At 35.6% G+C, this 15,309-nt stretch overlaps 1 protein-coding gene across 3 annotated transcripts in view; it reads right to left on the bottom strand.

Annotated features, from left to right (window-relative positions):
• Positions 1 to 15,309, bottom strand: part of myt1la (myelin transcription factor 1-like, a) — a 157,990-nt gene that overhangs the window by 118,728 nt on the left and 23,953 nt on the right. The window lies entirely within an intron of this gene.

The following is a 15,309-nucleotide window of genomic DNA, read 5'->3' on the forward strand; positions in this document are numbered from 1 at the left end:
CAACACATAAGAATTATTTCACTGATGGGTTGCTGCAGGTAGTGAAATCCACAACGGTATGTGGAGCAAAAAACAGTCAAAATCTCGATTAGCGAGAAATTAACTGCTTTGTTTTTATTTTTTCCTGAGCAATAGATTTAGTCTATAGGAATGAATCAGGATAGTTACTTCAAAAGAGTCATCAGTTGGTTCATCCAGTGTTTGAATTTAACCTGAGATAAAAATATTCTATTCAAAAAGTCAAATTCCCTCCCTCTTACATCTAAAAGGCATCATCACGTCTGTCTCAGACATTAAGACTGAGTACTGACATACAGAGTCCATTTTTTCTTTATTGTTTAGGCAATTTCCTAACACATTTCTGATGAAAAGAACAAGAGAATACAATACATGTTACAATCTTCTCATCGGTTTCTGAACTGATTTCTTGTGCTCTCCTTGCAATAGCGAGAAAAGAGAAAGAAAAAAGGAAAGAAAATGGAGGAGGTTCAGGTTTGAACTGGTTAAAGACTCCACACTGATGCAGAAGTGCAGCAAGACAGAAATAAGACCATGGCTTATCTCTGGCAGCAGGGTGGCTGGGAAATGGTTTCTTTAAATGAAAATAAGAAGCATTTTGCAGTTAAAAGGGAATGGGAGCTTAAAGAGATGCATTTGGGCTTTTTGAACCATTGCATTTTTTCTGTGTTGAGCTTCACATTCAATGATACTAATTAAAACGAGTGTACGGAGATAACAGACGAAGTGTTAATGGGGCAGCAGTGAAGTGTGTCGGGAAAATGAAGGGACCCTAAGGGGCTTGCCATGTTGCTTATAATCAGCTAAACTCAGCAGCCACAGGAACACTGCACTACCATAAATCCTCTAATAGCCACCCAACTGCACTCTCAGAATTCTAAATAAAACACAGCTGTGAATACATTTCAGAGATTGCTGGAAACAATGCACAAAACAGTTATAAAAGATAAATGTCGCTTCTACATTTCCTGAATTTCTATTCACATTTTTGTCTTGTACGTGTGGGAATTTTTCTTGATAATTTATTTTTTATTCAAGTGTGTGTATGAAGGGCAAAGCCTATAGGTATCAAAACACACTCTTTCAGAACCTAATATTCTACTGTTGCCATTCAGTTTTTCCCTTTCCTTTTCATAGTTTCTTCAAAAAATGTCACTTTTTTGAAGTACCAGTTCAGGTTGAATGCTGGTTGGTGAAGCACTGATCCTAAATCCTAATTCGTAAATGTCGTACCACAGAATACTGTATCCCAAAGAATTCTGGTATACTGACAATACATCCTTACTTAGAGATCATACAAGAATGCTGCAGCTGACATTCTGTCTTCATTTTAGGAATGCTATTATCTAAGGTAACGGTGTGTCATTTACAGATCCTAGTTTTCCAGAAAGAAATTCAGTGGGGAATGTTGAATACAGAAAAAAAAACAAAGCATTAAATGATAAAAAACACTGACATGAGTTTCACAATATTTCCATCATGAGTGAATTGTGATTTTAAAATACTATGTAAATAATTTCTAAGTTGGATTAGAATTAGACTGTCAAAGTTTGAAATATGTGTACCACTTTATAAACAACCACTAACTTACATAAAAATGTATTTTAAGGTACAATATTTAATCTTTTGAAATAAGAGTGAAAATATTGTACCACATTTTGCTACATACAGTATGTACAGTTTTATGTATCCAAAAACACTTCCTAAATGGCCTTTATCCATGCAAAAAAAATCAATGAATTGATGTCAAAATCAAAATACTATTGTTTCACATTATTTGAATCAATGAATTGATGTGAACATCAGCTAACATTATTTTCATATTTATTTGTTAGGTCTGAGAAATTGCACTTTATATTCTCAAAACAAAAAAATTTCTTAGGCTAAGAAGACTATGAGTGGAGTTAATGCAAGTATTTAAAATCATCAGAAATTTACAAAGTCAACTGAATTGACAAACAATTCAGGGGACACTGGTGGAAAGTTAATTTAAATTATGAATAGGTGACATTTATACAAAGGGTTTTACTGTAGGTACTCAGTACTCAGCTATGTTCTCAAAACTGATACCTTGGCATAAATTAAAAACAACATCTACTGTAGAACTTAAAAAATGGTTTGCTCCTCATCATGTTTTGGCACAGCAAGCCGGTGTCATTTTTATACAAAGCAACTTACATTTGCACCTATTTACTGTATATAGCTGGGTATTTTGTTGAATGCATTTGGGTAAAGTATCTTTTTCAAGTGTACAACAACAGTGTGTTACCTAGGAATGTGACCCCTAAACAACGGTTCTGCAGTAAGAGCATAACAGTATTGTAACTGATCATATTACCTTTTCATACAGGTACATCAGCTACCCATCTCAATGCACAGAATTATAACACACATACACTTAATTTCTTAGAGACACATACTGTAGTGCAGGATGATTTTCTTTTTTTTTCAAATCATGACATGCATTCAAAATTTTGCTTAACAGTATATGGGTACACAAAGATTTTTTTTGTAATCTGGAAAAGCAATGCAAAATTCTGAGTTATGTTGCGATATCAGAACCTGAAACAACAGCTGTTATCCTAGATGTTGTCATATAGATGAAATACGAAAGTGTTCATTGTGATAAATCATTGTCAGAGAAGGACTTCTGTTGTTAATGTGGTAAGAAATGGAGTTTATAACGAAAATTTGGCAGGGATGACAACAACCACTTTCAGACTCGGCTGTCAGTAATTTGCAATCACTCCTCCACCCCATCTCTACCTCTGCAGCTGCCCCTTGGTCACTCCTCACTCTGGCTGGGGGTCCCAGCTTCCTTGCCCTCTGGCCAGGAGGTTAGCTCTCAGCCAAGGGGGTTTCATAATCCTTTCAGTACACATAATTCTTGGGTGCTGTTATTCCAAATGAAATGTTAATAGGGTATGGTAATTGTGAAGCACCAATAGATTTCCTGCACAAAAGATGGTAGTGTAGGGTGCGTAGTGGAACAGTTTGCTTGGGCAATATGATTGAATGTAGAGGAGGATATTCTGAAATATGATATTTTCATCCAATTCTTGAGGATAATTTGCACACAGATTTGGTTATAACCCTGAAAGTATCAAACACTCACGTGTAATGGTCAGGGAAATTAAAAACACCCTCTACCAGTACCAATTGGATTTTACTTTTAGTTTTGAAAACAAGGCTAACCTTCAATTTCCTGTGAATTAGAAAGAAAGTCCAGGAGTCTTTTAACGAAGCTTTCTTTTACTACTTTACAATATGCTATAAAGGATACAGAACTCTTTATAAATTCTAGATTTATCTAACAATAGGCAGGGAACTGAGGAGGTGGTAGTCACAGTCATTTGCAGACTATGAGGGGCCTATTTTAAAATTAGTTATGCACTTAAATCCCTTCATTAAGCAATGAGGATTTAAGCACCTTAGTGCTTTGAATATTGATTCCTGATATTAGAAAGACAGGCCACACCTTGTACTGTCAACTAGAAGTCAGGTTTTTATTTAAATTTATCATATACTGTACGTAAGCGAAGCAACTAGTACTGCTTGACCTACATTCTTTTGAATGCATGTCTACTACAGCAAAGGGTAAGATGAGATTCAGGTTATATACTGTACCTAGACATTTTTTTTAATTCTTGAAATTTCTTCATCCTCACTTAACAATTTCAAAGCCACCCCCCCCCCCCACGATCACAAAGATGGCCTCAAGTGTTCTGGTGATCATTGATCTGTCAGGATGCAAAGTCAGTGATGTCATTACTCATTTATGTAATATCACTTCTGTCACAGAAGCAGGATGCTCTGCTTCGCCGCGGTGCGCCGATGTCACCGCCGGCTGTCAGTGAACCTGCGTGTCTCCCAAGCAGCCTCCTTTGTGAGTGCAAAAGACATGAATTGGAAATTGATCCAGCTTTAGCAGACCTGGTTTTCACATTACTATTTCAATGTGGCTACAGACGTGAAGCCATGAGGCAGGCAGATGAGTCTGAAATAGATTAGATTAGTACAGGGGGATGTCAGAGTGCCAGTCATAACAGGTCTTGCCCTCTGCACAATAAGCAATATGTACAGAGCTTAGAACTCCTAGGTTTTATTGCTTGTATTAGTTAGCTATTATTTTGTCACTATAGAGACTGTCAGGATATTGTAATGACTGATATGTAAAATTATTTTCTGTAAGCACCATTCACAATATTTATCTTCTGTATAACTGAAAGCTTAGATTCATATCACATTGTTCTATGTTCTTATTTTTGTCTTCAGCCCTCTGAAAAGATTCAGCAATGCTCTTTATAGGAACTTGTGATATAGTACATCAGCTATGATGGAGATCAAATGTTTACAGGGCTTACAAAATAAAATTGGACAGAAAGAACAATTAAAACATGCATTTCAGTTATTTATAGACTCTCTTAAGTTGTTTCTTTATGTACAGATATTTTTTATTGCCTTTTCTTCTATGACAGACATACATGTACAACATTTATGTATTATAAAAACATCATTCAAAATTAAATCTAATCCGTGTTATTCAAATTTTGCTCAAGGCTCAAACAGTATTTTTATGTATTTCAAGGCATGTTTTTCATCTTTCATTTGTAATGATTGAAAACCAATATTGTGGTGAAGATCACTTTCATAGAAAAATAAATGTCAATACAAAAGCTAAGGCTATCCGATGGTGATCTTCCATTTTATATACAGGCATTTCCTAAATCCTCATTTGATGAGCTTCCCAGCCATAGAGTCTACAAATTCCCACGGGAGCAGCCGAGGGGATGCTTCATGAAAATGTCATCTGCCAGTACTGCAATTACTCACACTCCGGCAATCATGTGCACAATGCAGAATGGGTCGAAAATTCAGGTGAGAACGTGAACCGGCAATCAGCCGCTGGAATTGAGAACAAGGCCATTTTCTTTCATCTGCCGTCAATGCAACCGTCAAGGCCTTAATTACAAGCCAAGTGTCGGGCCCGGCTGCTGAAAGGCTTATTATTATACAGCTCAGCCTCAAATCAGTTTTGTATTGATGAACTGCAGAAAATGAGGAAGCAAGGCACAGCTTCTACAAAACAAAAAAAGAGTGATTGCAAAGGCACTGTCTGACAGTGCGAAGTAATAAGTGTGATCTTTTGAAAGCAATTACACGTTTTATATATAGATCTATCGCACTGCAGAAGTGAGCAAAACGAAGATTGGACAGTAAAACTATCACATCCTGTTTTATAGGTCTAAGAGACACATATATTTGCCATACTTTAACACAGAAGTCAACATTATTGCTCTTCTCTTGTTTATTATTAAATACTGACACACATTTCTGTAGATGTCACTTAAAAACCCTACAGTATATCAGCATGTTAAATCTGTAAGTAATAAAATGAATTGATGTAGTGAAAGACAGTTTATATAGAACAATAGTCAATGTCATATGATTTCACTTAAATAGATTAATATCTATCATTCCCTGCATACTGCTACCCAGAAGGTTCTCCTCCAGAAAAACATGTATAGCCATACAATTGACAATAGCACTTGCTATACGTCAAGGACAGTATAGAATGGCTTAACCAGGGTTTTGCCTTTTCTTTTCCCTAGGAAGAGGTAATTGCCTCTGAAGACTGGCTGCCTGAAATGATAAACCCTCCCCCAATCAGTCTCCTGAAGAATCAAGTGTTGTTCCACACCAGGGGAAGCACACATACTGTACTGTATGTACTGTACTAATTAAAACTTGAAGCTGCATCTATTTTCTTTGCTGTTGCTTTGCTGTATTCTGTATTAATATTCTAAAATTTAGGTAATCTGATAAAGAATAACTATCTACAATAGTAAAATAGCAAACAGCAGCACACATATTAAACGTCAAATGACTTATACATTCTTACATGCAGGCTTTATACAGGAAGTCATCTGTCACTGGAGATTGTGGCATGGACAAGGTGTTAATCTAACTCAAAAAACTATTTAAAAAAACTAAAATGATATTCTAGCATGACAGAACAAGGTTTTGTAATCCTATGGATTTGATGGAAAAACACAATTTTTTTAAATGTAGTTGGCAGGGCTGAATGCTGCCTGGATTTTTCGACTCCTTACATCACAGGTTCGAAAGTTGCAGATCCAGCTCTATTGTATTTGCCATCCTGTTTAATATTAAATTGAACATCATGTTTCATTTAATGTATTTTTATAAAAATTCTAAATTGTAAATGCACAACAAAAGCAGGGTAGCATAACATATTTAAAGAAGTATACAGTAACACAGGCAATGGAGAAATTCTTAAGCATCAATGAAATGTTGTGAATTACAAGCATTTCTGAAATGATGTGATTACATCAAAGGGCAGGAATGGGCTTTCATTTTAACAATTGCTGCTTTTCTGCATTTTTGTGTTTTTGTAAAGGTAGGCAGGACTACTGTGGAAGTACAGGCCTATCATTTTTCTGCCTTAAATGGGTGAGGATAAAGTACTTATTGAGATGGTCATTGACAGAGCCTTGATTCTGAAAGTTACGGTAAAATCAGGAGCCCTAACTGTATTTTTATATTTTTGCAAAATAATGAGGGGGAAATAGTGGTGGATGTGGTATAATTTGAGGGGCTGACTGTCTTGAAATACTAACATAAAACAGATAATTACTAACAAATAATGACTTAATCTGCAGCTACTGTATGATGCTTTACTGAGTAAATTTCGGTATTTATATGAATATGTACTGTATAGATATATACCATAGACTTATTCTGTTTACAGTGCTGCATGGATGTTAAACAACAGAACCTAAAAATAAAGGAACCGTTAAATGATAGTCTTGCTTTTCTTATGATTATTACATCTATTGAGTAATTTCACAATAAAGATAAAGGTATGGTCTATAGATAATTAATGAGGTGGTGTAAGAGTATTTCACTGGTACTGTGTTAAAGATGGTCACAAAACCTGTTTTTTAGTGGTGTCACAGATAATGGAGGCTAAGGATCCCCCAATTTCCTTAGCATTGACTTTCAGGGGTATGCAGAAAAAGCAATTGCATTGTGTAGCTTTGACACGTACAACAATGCCAAACCACTTTGGATGAAAGCTATTGTATCATTTAGACAGACTGACAGCAAATATCTAAAAAGACTTTTTTTTTCTTTTACTAAATGCAATCATTGAGAAGAATTTGTGGATATTTGCTAATTCTCTTTGTATAGATTGTTACTGTTTTTGCTTTTCTGCTTTAAGATAACCTCTGTTCTGTCACAGCTGATGCTGTTTTTCTGTTTAGTAAATTACCTTTTTCTGCTTCCATGCCCCCTTGGCAGCTTGTATGATACTTTATGATTCAAAGATCATTATCACGTTGGAAATTAAAAATAGAAAATTAGCCCTCCTTCTGATAATATGCCAAAAAGATTGATCAAGTTTGGGTTTATGACATTTTCTTTTCCTTTTAGTGATTAGCAACCATGATCCTATGTATTTTCTTAATTTCACCTTTAGTTATAGTGAAGCAGCCACATACTGTACACAAACTCTCTGTATATCACTGTGATGGCCTATAAGAAGATTCCTGGTTTTAATCCTAAATTCTTTTTCTACTCTCCCCCTGTTTATGCATTATGTTTGAATGAACAAACACAGGCTTTTTAAATATTTTTCTCTCTAAAACAGTTTTGTGTTCTCTTTTTAATGACATAGATGTTCCCTTTGTTTTCCAGTGCTGCATTCTCCATCTATAGGTGAGATTTTGCTATGTGTCTTTCTGAATCTGTTATTTTGTCTGAAGGCATGACACAGTCACTCTTTCTGAGACCCTGGAGGCTTAGCCCAAGAGAATATATGAGAAAATGACAGGATAGAAACTGTGGAATTATTAATGCTATTCACAATACTGTAAATACTGTTTATTCTCACATTCTAACATTATACCATTAATAAAACAATCATTTCTTTTTTGATCATTTACTAGTTCAGTCACATTATATCCGATGGGATTGTTAACCAGTTAACTTATCATAGTCTGTCAGCATTTTTTCAGATGAAACTGTACAGTAATGGTAATTGTAGCAGAAAATAATAAGTAAAAGTATAGTAGTAGTACCAAACAGGAGGCTAAACAAGGATTCTAACAAGAGTCCGACCCTTTTAGGATTCTCAAAGAAATGGAGTGCTGCTGCGTTTGGGTGAATTTTTGTTGTACAGGATAACTTTGGCTTTCATAACAACAGTGACTTCCCGGTCCTGCCAGGGCCTGTGAGCTTACAGTGATATCAGTGAGGGATGTGCAGCTCCTGTAATTGGAACTCACTCTCCAGTAACACATAGGTTTTTGCTAAGGGTCTCACTGCATGTCAATAAGATGAATGGCTCAGACAGGTGGGTGTGTCTGAGGAGTGTATCTACAGGCCTTCATCTTCTCTGCACTGTACAAGCTAATAAAGCGATTGTGAGTTCCAAACTCACACTTCCAAGCCTAAAAAGAGAATATATGTCCATGTTCATGTACAGTTGTGTAGTATTATCATCTTCATATGTTTCTGCGTTTCCAGTATACTGATTTTAATTTAATTTATTTTCCAATTTGTTCATTTCTGCTCTGTCTTCTCCACGTGTTCTTATCTGCATTTCCCTATTTCATTTCTTATTATTTGAATTTTGCTTCTGCACACTGTTCACGCTGAGTTTAAACCATACTATCTGTGAAGGCTGCTTATTTCTGTCTGAAGTAAGTTCCAGTAAAATGACAGCTAGCTAATGTGTCAGCATTGTGTGTGAAACTACTGGGCTCAGGTGGGTTTAGTGCTCTGCAGTGAGTTAGCTTACAGAAGTTCTTATCACCTCTGTAATTAAGAGAAGCAGAATTCGAAGCTCAGTGAAACACATTGAACAACAAAACAGAACAAAAGGCCATCCATATGTACTGTGTTATGACCATCTAGATGGCACGACCTCTAAATCCTTTAAATTTCTTTTAAAGAAATCTCTAAAAAATGTAAAATTGTATATCTTATTTTTATATGGTTATTGGACAAATACAAATATAATGTAGACCTTTGAATACACAACTGTAATTTAAAATAAGCCACTTTATGTAGAACTTCTTTATGTAGAAGTCAACATCTAAAATGTTAAACACAGAAACATCAACCCTGAAATATATTTTGTCTTGAAAAGCGAATGCTATAAGAGGGTCTGTTTCAAATATTTGTAAATCAGGAGGGGCATTAGCAAAGTCAACCCTGTGGACTTCTTGAGGATTAACAGTTAAACCAAATCAGCGGAATTGGAAACAATGCACGAGTGCATTTAAAGACTGAGAACAGGAGGCATTTCTTTACCCAAAGGGTTGTGGGGTTGGCTTATTTCAAGAAACAACTGGATGAAATCATCAGATCAAATAGCTATTTAAAACCAAATAAGCTAAATGGAAATGCCCTCCTCTTACAGGCCCAGTTCTTTCACCACTGAAGTTCAGTACCTGTCTGGGTGAAATACAGCAACCATTAACAACAACAGCCATTACACAACAGACCAGGTAGCAAAGTGAGAAATGGTTTGTCCAATTGAATTAATGAGAAACTGTATTTTGGGCCTGATTCAAGTTTTCAAGAGTTCAAGTTTTGAGTGTGGTTTAGGATTTTAAGTAGAATACCAGGGTTAACACCACTATTCTTATGAGCAGTGTCTGAGGATCTTTAATGACCAAGTGGTCAGGATCTTTAATGCTTCATCAGCACCGTCTTTGGCACATTATACCTGGGCACCAAAATGAGGCATTGGTTTGGAAATTCTGATCCCAAAGGGATGAGTGTGATATACTGATCCACCAACTCCACTGACAGTGGAACCCTAGATTTCCTTGTAGGTCACCCAAATATTATTCTTTGTAAGATCTAAAGGCTCAAATATTGCACCTCTATTCCTGCAGTAAATCATATATTGTATTAACATGTTCTGTAAGTCATGCATGCTTCAAATAACAACAAACAGTATCATCAAAGAAGACCACTCTTCTCTCGTTTCAACTTTTAAAGCCTGTAGCTTTTCTCTAAAATTATTTTCCAAATCCCCAAGCAGGCCAGGGGTTTTCTGTTTTATTTTTCTTTTGTTTAGTATTTTTAGGTTGCCTCAATATTTAATGTGTGGCAAAGGTAAGTACAGATAGATGAACAATACCAATCTGCCAATGGCTCAGCTGTACATTTACAGTAAATTGTCTATAGTTAATTCCATTGTTTTTATATCTGAAAAATAATAATATACTGTTGCATATGTTATATTATCTTCTCCTTTACTTTTAGAGATTGCTTCACTAGACATTTATATAAATATTAGAAAAATCCCCCCAATTTATTTAAAAAATAAATACTTTGCATTGCAATCTACAATCTGCAATCACTGCAAATTCATGTGTAGTTTAGAAATTCCTTATTTACTAAGATCTTTTTTCTCCGGGTTCTCTTGCTCTGTCAATGCGGTATCATGTTGTTTCCCAATACAAGAGCCCCTACTGGGAGAGGGAAGGCTTGAACAGCCACAGGCTCCCCAAAGGCCAATATCTGAAGCCAGCCATCACACAGTTGGCACTAAAGCACTGCACCATGTCCACGGATAGACACTCCCCAAAGAGTAGCATCTCACTTACCACAGAGGGCATATACTGTACTCTACCTATCTCTGCAGTAATAAATTACATCCTCCTGTTGTAACACCTGAGGAATCGAAATCAGAGTGGATTGGCATAATCTCTCATACTGCAGTAAATTCAGTATATGCGGATTCAGTGTGAAGAGTTAAGACGGTAATTGTTAAAAATGAGATCTGCAGGGTTGTGATGTACCAATTGTATTAATGGTTCATTTCATTGCACTGCACAAGAATATGAAAACAAACAATGAAGAATTTTAAATCCTGATTAAAAATATTGCACCCTTGCACATTAAAAGTCAATGTGCTTGAAATATAAATGCACATGTTATGTGCTCTATACATGTGGAAAAAAGGGTAATACATTTCTGACATTTTTTCATCTTTTGTTCTAAATCCTGTTATTTGGTGTGTCTTTTCCCCATTGAACTCTCTTGACCATTTTTCCTTTTTCAGGAATCTCTAAAGAATTGTCTAAACATGTCCTAAAATACTCCCGTTCACCACTTCCCACTTTTCAGACCATTATGTACATTCCAGCCCACTGCACTTGACAGACAACACTCTTTGTGTTCTGGAGCCAAAGACATTTTTAATTGCAGGAACAAAGGATGGCTTTGGCTGATTTGGAGTTCAAATTGAACGGAAAGTAGCACATAGCATGGGGTCATAGAATTATGTACAATAATGTGCAATTTTAATATATCTGTAGCAGTTTCAGTCTCTAATTTTGCTGCAGGTGGTTGGGACAATGTAGACAGACAGGCCTATACTGCTGACTTATTAAATGCTTAATGCTTATCTTCACAGTAGGGTTTACTTTCAGTCCCAAATGGCAGAGATGCATTGAAGTCTGTAACAATAGTCATGCCTGCTTTAACATCTTCAAAATGAGCAATGTGTTTGAGGGCAAAACGTGTACTGTATGTATGTTTGTTTATGTAGTATCGTTATTTGTGTTTATGTGGTGATGTATTTTAATTGATCAACCACTGGATGAAGGCCTTAACTCTAACTGTCACTGTACTGTACAGTATATCTAACCTGTGGATGTTATCTTGTCATCTTATTATCTTGTCTTTGCACTTATTTTGTCTAGTGAAGATCCATACTTCAGGATGTTTGTCTCACCAATGCCATTGGTTTCTCACTCACCTTTGTCAAAAAAGCATGTAAATGTTTTTAGAAAAATATTTTTTAAAGAGTAAACACAGATAACTGACATTTTCCAGATTATTTGTCTTCCACTCTTATATTCCACTTTCTGCATTTTAAGTTTTGCATATGATGGCGATTTGTCCTAGTATATTTCTTCATTTTGGGATTGGGGATTTTGTGTCGCCTTCAGTATTAGGCTACGTAGCTTGCTGAAATACTCAGTTATCTGCCTTTCAAACATTGTGTTTCAAACCCCGTTATCAAACACAATGTTTCAACTGTCTTTTGATAAATGGCTTTATCAGCCTTTATGAGTAAAAATGTACAGCCTTATATCTTTTGTTTTCTGTTTCAAAAATATTGGTGATTATAAGGTAATTAAACAATAATGATAAAATGTAAGACGTGATTTAATTACGCACCACCAGAAAGAAAATACTTGATCTCCAGAGGTTATAATCTATGGTACGTCCAACCTAAAACAAAATAAAAACAGCAAGTGTGCATCTAAAGCCATCCTTGGAGGATTATTTCTGATTGTAAAACCATTTGTTAAAAAAGGAAATTAATTTGACAGGCTCAGTCCTTTTCCTATTTAAGATGCAAACTACAGCACACTTTGGTTTCTTTGTTAAAAGGTAGAGGCAGCTGCTTTGTGTTTTCAAAGTACTCTGCTCTGTTAGAGTATAAACCTTTCTTCTTTCTCTCTCCCAATGTTATAGGCACAGTAACAGCCAGTAACCACACTGCCAGCAACCCCAACCAAACAATGGTTGTCGCAAACTGTTCTCCAAGAACAGACAGAAAGAACGGGCAATGTAGAAAGATATTGGCATTTCAATCAAATGCCAGGGGTTTCAGTTGCTCCTGCTTCAGGTGGGAATGAGTTAATAATTTCATGCTCGGTTTTGCACGAGCCCATCGTTAAGCACCTCAATAATGACCAATTACTGTGGAGTAAAAAATGAAATTTGAATCCTTTATACTAATGGCAGTTTTCTGTGATTGTTAGCAGAAGCTGCACCATTCTCTATCCTAGTTTGGTTCTCCGTATTAATACAGGAGACAGATGAATTCCTTCAAACCTGGGTGGATTTCTTCTAGTTATAAAGACATTACCCGAACTGCATCTGGAAAAAGAGGGGTGCAATGCAGTAAAGCACGGTTGAAGCTGTAGTCTAATTAAGCATTCAGTGCCTCACACCTACTTGTGTAGGAAGGAACCCTCAATAAAGAACTTCACTGTGCCTTTAATCCTTTTCCACTGCATTTATCACTGTACCTGTAGTTCTCATTGCAGGTGCTGTCTTTCTGCATTTTTTAAAGCATCAGTCCTAAGACTGATGGACATTTCAAATGCAAACCACAGTGGATGACTCCTTACTGCAGTTTAATACATTTTAAATTGACAAATTAAATGAATCACAAATATTATTTTTCATCAAGAAATATTGATGAAAATGGAGGTATAGTTTAATATCGGTAAAAGGATCCAATATTTGAAAATTGCTTCTCACCAGTTATCAGCTATACGCAGCATAAAGGCAGTTCCAACATTACTTTATTGTACGCGTCTATGAAATGTGATGAAATTAAATATATTCCTTAATTTGTTCTTAACAGTGAATTAGAAAATGTATGTTTCCACAGAGCAAACTATATGCATAAATAAGAAAATGAATACTTTCACCTTTCTCTCACTCCCATTTTTTTTCTGTCATGAAAAAGCAAGTAAACTGCAGGGAAAAAACAAACTGAAATTTAACCTCTATTCTTTATTTTCATGACATTGTTTGTATCTTAAACACAACATCCTAAACAAAACAGTGTTTTAAAAAAAGAAGATAATAAAATGTCACAGACATCAGTGCTGTCTTATTAGGATCAGCATCAAATAAACTACTAAGCTTAAGAGTCTGTGGTACCTGAAGGTGTCTCCTTCCAAGTTGATATCATTCTGACCTTTTGATTTTAACATTAAAAGTAGGGGTATTTAACTTCAGTCACTGTCTCTTTTTCACTCAACAAAAACAAGTTATTTGACTTCTTATCGAAATACCTAGGTTTAGCTATTAAGTTCAACATTGAAAACCTACAGAGCTCCGGAGCTTGAGGACTGAACTTGCCTATTTATATGTATAAACATTCCTTTAACAAAACATCAGCATCGGAGGTGAAATGACTACAGTACAGTATATCAACTCTTGTGTTTTTAAGATTACTATTATGTCTAAAAAATGTTCAAGTATGTACAGTAAGTAAAATATGTCAACTACAATTTTAAAATATTGATTTTACTATTGTTAAAAGACATGCCTCATTCATGTAATCCATCCCTTTTCGATAACTGTTTATTCAGTAGTTCACTCAAATCCTAAGAACAACAAAATGAGCAGATGAATATAAACAGATAACCGTACAGTACTTAATACTTTGGTGTTAACTCGTCTGGTTGAGGAAATGAGATTGCTGGCCAAAGACCAATCTGTCGCCACCCTACTCATTTACAAGGAACGAGTCAGGGAGACTGCTACAACAGTGGAGATTGCTGGTGTGGAGGAAACAGTGCTAGAAAAGATGAGCAGAGTTGTTTCCATCCAGGGAGTATTTACTCACAGGGGAGTGAATGTACAAAGTTAGAATTTGACCTGCTCCTGAGTTGTTTAATAATCACGATGTCTAATACTGTTTTGTAGGGAGGTGGAGCCTATCCCAAGCAGACAATTGGCTCAATGCAGGACCATGTAATACAGTGGTAATACATACAGTAAAACTATTTATACTTAAGATATGCTATAGTTTTTATTTGTTTTTTAGTAATTAATCATGTTCACATATACAATTGTAATCCAACATTTATCATATATTGAACTATTCTTTAAAAATAAATATTTTGTGGACTTCACAAATGTTTATAAGCAAAATAAGTCAGAATCAGCACTGAATGTACCACACACTCTGCAGATACAGTATACTTACAACTTGATTAGATACATAAATCTGTTTGCTGCCTAGCTTCAAGTGAAAGACACTATGCCATAAAAATGTCTCTTTTGCATCCATCCCTACTACAAATATGTAAAAGGATAATGTACAGTACAATGTAACTTCTCTCACTGAATCCACAATAAAACATATAGCTGGGACTCACTATACACAAGGCTAGAGATAATTGGAGCCCTACAGTACATGTACTGTAGCACTGCAAATTACTCACAACCTGATTCTACCTGGGGCGACATTGAGCCAAGATCTTCAAGAGGGCAGGGATACTACAGTATATCCCTGAAGGAGATGCAATTCCTTCATTGTAATGCAGTTATTAATTATTATTATTGTTTTTATATTGTTGTTTGCATACATTTAAATAATATCATTTCCATTGCTGCCATATAGTATTTGCATATATTAAAATAAGAACATCTGTTTTATTTAACAATTTGATTTTCTGTATTCCAAAGCCCCTCAATGGTCGTAGTCCA

Source organism: Atractosteus spatula, chromosome 2 (assembly GCF_055471065.1).
Source record: "Atractosteus spatula isolate fAtrSpa1 chromosome 2, fAtrSpa1.hap1, whole genome shotgun sequence".
Taxonomy (NCBI): Eukaryota; Metazoa; Chordata; class Actinopteri; order Semionotiformes; family Lepisosteidae; genus Atractosteus; species Atractosteus spatula.